We start from the raw sequence: 5,660 nt of genomic DNA on the forward strand, positions 1-5,660 counted from the left end.
ACATTGTCTTGCTTCCTGCCAAATTGCTCAGACTTTTTTTCTTTCTTCCCACATCTTTCCTCATCACCCACCCGAATTCCAAATTCTTCTTCGCCTTTTTGCAGGAAAAAGTGGCAATTACACCAAAGTCAGCACAGTCCATCTTTACAAATTCATTCTTATCAAAGAGTCTCAGGAGGACAAAAGAGCCCTCATTTTTACATAGGCCATCAGGTTTACAAGGCAAGACATGGTTTTATGTTGCAATATTTATTTTCCTCGATTACATTTAAAGAGGTCTGTTAAAGGTAAGACAGCAGGTCCAAAATGGAGTTGCTAATGCTAAGCACCCATCACCAAACTGAGATCTAAGTTAATTACAGCTTGGGCTCCCCTAGAAATGGAATCTTAAACCAGTCAGTCAGGAACTACCTGACCAACACTAATTAGGTAATCTGCTGATAAACCTCTGCCATCCCCTGTAAAGAAAATAACCTGGCAATAACCAGTCTACTTTTCTGCTTAGTACAACTTCCTTACTCATGCTCCCTTTTGCCTATAAAAGTCTTTTCATTTTGTACAGCTCCTCAGAGCTTTTTTCTGTCTGCTAAATTGGATACTGCCCAATTCATGAATCACCTAATAAAGTCAATAAGATCTTTAAAATTTACTAAGTTGAATTTTGTTTTTCAGCAGGGTGTAACACATAGCAACACCTAAGTAAGTGGTAGATATTAATAAATTGGTAATATAACACAATTACATAAGAATAATCATAGTAATTGTTAAGACTAATCAAATGAAAAAAATTGTGTTATACATTTATGTCAAACACCTGCAATTTTAATTTCTTTCATCAGAAGGACTAATTTATCTGGCTGAAATTGTATTTTTAATACTTAACACAATACTGGATATAACACTTTGAATTATGCAGCTGAACACTTTAGCTCCAAGAGTGATATATAAACTGAGAGTGATTACTTGCTAGACACAAATATAATAACAGCCCTTCAAAATTATCTACCCGATAAATAATTTCATCTTGACAAACTGATGCAGTTACTAAAATGATTATCTATCTATCCGTTATATCAGTCTGCCTGTCTGTCTGTTTCTAAAGGAGAGCAAAGAAAATGATAGGGGCGTTGCCTTATTTTAAAAACAAAGTGCTAATATTACACTGTATGTTCACTAACTGGAATTTAAATAAAAACTTAAAAAAAAAACCAAAGTAAACATTAGAAAGCACATTATTTCTCCTCTCTCCTGTCTTTTGTTTAGACCCTGTTGACATCTTTATTTTTACCTTGCCTATGTTTTGCCTTGGGTCTTAAGCAAATCTCATTTGTGTTTTGGCATCTTAGTCCAAGGGCAACTCTACATGTGAAGTCGTCTTTGTTTTTCCGTATATATTGTCATGTTATTTTCTGAACAACTATAATTCTGGTTTATGATGAAATTTGGTACTGAATGAAATGCTGTCCTGTGCTACTCAGAATTGTCCCATATACTTTAATTTTTTGGTTGCTAACAGTATGTAAACGCCAAGAGAGTATTTTACTTCTTTTACATCTACCTCCATAATATCTTATTGTTTAGCCTTGTGATTGATATCTAAACAGTACTAAGTGCACAAGTTTTTAACGTATTTGATAGATATTTCTTAAAAATCTTATGGCGGGGCGCCTGGGTGGCTCAGTCGTTAAGCGTCTGCCTTCGGCTCAGGTCATGATCCCAGGGTCCTGGGATTGAGCCCTGCATCGGGCTCCCTGCTTGGCAGGAAGCCTGCTTCTCCCTCTCCCACTCTCCCTGCTTGTCTTCCTGCTCTCACTATCTCTCTCTCTGTCAAATAAATAAATAAAATCTTAAAAAAAAAAAATCTTACGGCACAGCTTTTGAAAACACCAGTTTAGAGAATAGAAGACTTTTTCTCAATAACGTCTCCTGCAATATTTTGAGAAAGCATATTTTAAAACACAAGACTGGCGTGCAATAAATTCTAATGCCTGTTTCTTGATTTTGAATTTATATGTAGAATTCTGTCATATCAGCCAGACAATTCCATGATGATCTGAGGAAGTCATTCTCTGTGTTCCAGTGATATAACACTCTAGATAAAATCTTGCATATTAGAGTCTCTTTTCCAATTTCAAACCATGAAAGCAGCATAAGGAAACAAACCAACCAACAAATAAACAAATCTATAAAAAATGATTAACAAATTATAATGAAACCTTTTTATAATTGAATAAATTAAATAATTTCCACATTATGCTATTTTCTTAAGTTAGGAAAACATTTATTCTTCAGTGTTTCACTTAATTAAGTAGTTAATAGAGACAAAAATAATTGGTTTATTTTAGTCGGTAGCTTAAACCTAAGAAAATCCTTAGTCAATAATCTGTTAGGTACTGCATGCTATCTATAATGTGATAAACAATTATTCACATTAATGGGAAGAAAGAAAAGCGGATCTGTAAAATCAGTTTAATTTGGCTTCGAATACATCTTGATTCATGTGTGTCAGCATTTCTCAAACTTGGCACTATTGACATTTTGGACTGGAAAATTTTTTGTTCTGGGGTCTGTTGTACATTGTAGGATGTTATCAGCCTCTCCGGCCTGTACCCAGAAGAGGACACCAGTATACCCCTCAGTGGTCTCCAAAAAATGTCTCCAAACATTTCCCAGTATGCCCTGGAAGGATGGAAAGCAAACCGTCTCTGGTTAAGAGCCACTGACACATATACAGCTGTTTTGTTTTGTGAATGAAAGGTTCACAACATTTCACTTTAAATGACAAATCAATCTAAAGATCTGATACAACCTAACTGATGGTCATATCTTACCAATGTAACTCAAATAAAACTGAACTGCTTCTGTGCTAGGCTTAGCTGGTGGCCTCAATAATAGATAAGATCAATCCATTGATTAATAGACACACCGACAGATACCATTTCCCACAAACCTTGCAACAAAAGGTTGTTTTAAGCAAACTTAAAGTTTACTTAAAGGCTTTTAGAATTAAAAATAATGGTAGATGGTAGATTCCAAGATACATCTCTTACTTGGCAGAGTTCTATTTAGGATTTTTGAGGAATCATGTTACTCTCATAACATATGGAAAGTTATTTTCTCCCAGCTTCAAGGTCCTAAGACAACTGCATAATGTAAGTATAATTTCAAGTAGTTATGGGTCCTAACTATGGAGAGGACTAAAATGGTTAGCCAATGCAAGCTCAATTAAAGTAGATTTATTTAAAATTTGTTCTTAAGAGAAGATCTTGTTCTACATCGAGTCTTTTACTTCCATAAATTCCTCAGTTATAATTCCATCTGAAAGTATTCAGTATGCAGTTTTCCACACCTAAGAAAGTATAACCTGCCACTCCTTAAAAACTAAAGGCCCAGTTGTTTATTTAATATGCCTTCAAACTTTGACATCTTTCTACTTGATCACCTGAAGTTTTGTGCTCTTGTTGTAATTCTTTATGTGAGAAGCAAGGAGATTTTAGAATTAACTCTTGAAATATTGATTATTATTGAACTCTTTAATCTCATTGAAAAAACTCGGCTAAAAATAGCAGGAATCTTCAGACCTTTGATTAACTTTACATCTGCCTTTGGTTCTATGGATATATGTCTTTTAAGCTCTGTGAGTTTAAGATAAGCCTCCAATTATTAATATGCTTGCAAAATCTACATCTATCGTATCATTGCCAGAATCAAGCAAGACAGCAATTTAAATGTATAAGAGAAAAATGAGTCTTGGACTTCCTTTTTACTTTCCAGCTAGATATTTTTGTATTCTTTTTCAAGGAATTGGATCATTGCCCACTTGCAAGAGTGAAGAGGAAAATAATTACCCTTCTTTATAATAAGGTCATGGTTTTATTATCATGAATCATGACAGACCTTAGAAGAATTATGAACATGATAGTTATCTATCAAGAAGAGGAGATTAACACTAATTATGATGACACAGGTACTTATTATTTCAGCAGCGCTCAATAATTCTCCAATATTTAAGTAGTTAATATTAACTAATTCCATTCAACAGAGCACTGTGCCCTGTTTGTGTCAGTCATATTTTGAATTATGCCAAGACACACTTATAAACACATCAAGAGACCACTATTTTAGTAATGACATGCCCTATGAAAATATTATAGAGGGTTTTTTTAACAATGGCTTTGGAAAATTGGTATCACTTTCTCTGGTACATTTCAATAATGGTATAAGTCTTATCATTTGTTAATTTTATTTCCAAAACAGTAGTTTTGCTTTTCATCAGCAGTATAGAATACTACTAGTATTAGCAATAACAATTAATATTTAGTGAGTAATTACTATGTGCCAGACATCTTTCAGTATATTATCTTATTTATTTTCGAGGCAATTTTTGAGATAAGTATTATCTTTTGAGAAAGAGACTATCACTCCCACAGATGAGCAAACTCAGACAAGAGATTAAGTAACTTGCACAAGATCATACAGATGGTAAGTGGCTGAGCTGTGATGCAACCCAGAGAATTGACCAATAGCCAGTGGACTTAATCAGTGCTACATTATGTTGCCTGAGCTCCAAGATCCCACCAACAAATATAAAACTGAATCATCTAAGATCCATCTCCAATCAAAAACCATGCTTAAGAAAATAATAGGGTAATAAACAGAAGTGCTACCTATCCACTCTCTTCTGCCTAGTCCAGGCTGTATCTTTGAGTCAAATCAGAACACCAAAGGCCTCCTTTTATGATGATGATGATGATGATGATGATGAAAGGACTATCTCAAGAACATATGATTGGATTCATCATAATCCTTGTTCATCATGCAGTCTCATTATTCATCTAGGCATGGCTCACATTTTTTAGTTAGTAAGTTAATTACTTTTTATAATGTGGTAAGCACCCAAACCAACTACCCAGTAGGACCTTAATAAAAAACCTCCATATAACTTAAAAAAAAAAAAGTAAATAAAACTGTAATAAGAACTTAACTTCTATGCTCACTTTGGCAGCACATGTACTAAAATTAGAACAATACAGAGATTAGCATGGCCCCTGTGCAAGGATGACATATGCCAATTCATGAAGCATTCCATATTTTTTTCTCCACAATTCTTTAGTCTTTCAGTTTTAATTTTTTTCTCTTTCCTTTTCAACCAATTTCTAATTTTATCAGCTCTTTTAAAAATCTTTTTCAATTTTCAATTTTACGGTTACATTCTATCCTTTCACTGTATTTAATTTCATTTTTGTATATGTGTATGTTTTTCTTTCTTTACAATTTTGAGATGTAGTTTCTTTAACAAACCAACCAAAATACACTCAGGATATAGTGTATTGCTCTGTTCACCTGTTTGTTTATATTCCTTCTTTTGTTTTTTTCCTGTCTTTTTTTATTGTCTTTTAAATTTCATATATATGGTTATATTCTATCTTACATTGTATTTAATTTTATTCTTATACATATATAAGTTTTTCTTTAAATTTTGGGATCTAGTTTTCTAATGAAAGGACCAAAATACATACAGGATCCAGTGTATTGCTCTATTCTGTTCACCTGTCTGATTATATTCTCTCTCTCTCTAATTTTTCTTTTGGTTTTGGGATAAATGAGGCAGAAGAGAGAAACAGTGATATAAAAGAGAAAACGGAGAATAAAGAAGCTGA

At 33.4% G+C, this 5,660-nt stretch overlaps 1 non-coding gene across 1 annotated transcript; it reads left to right on the forward strand.

The window, feature by feature from the left end:
- Window positions 1-4,989: 4,989 nt before the first annotated feature.
- On the forward strand, window positions 4,990-5,095 carry LOC118026417. Its single transcript, XR_004683567.1, has one exon. It is a non-coding gene; the product is annotated as a U6 spliceosomal RNA (small nuclear RNA).
- The last annotated feature ends 565 nt before the right edge of the window (window positions 5,096-5,660 follow it).

The sequence above is a fragment of the Mirounga leonina genome, unplaced genomic scaffold (genome assembly GCF_011800145.1).
Source record: "Mirounga leonina isolate KUSES-001 unplaced genomic scaffold, KU_Mleo_1.0 Mir_224, whole genome shotgun sequence".
Lineage (NCBI taxonomy): Eukaryota > Metazoa > Chordata > Mammalia > Carnivora > Phocidae > Mirounga > Mirounga leonina.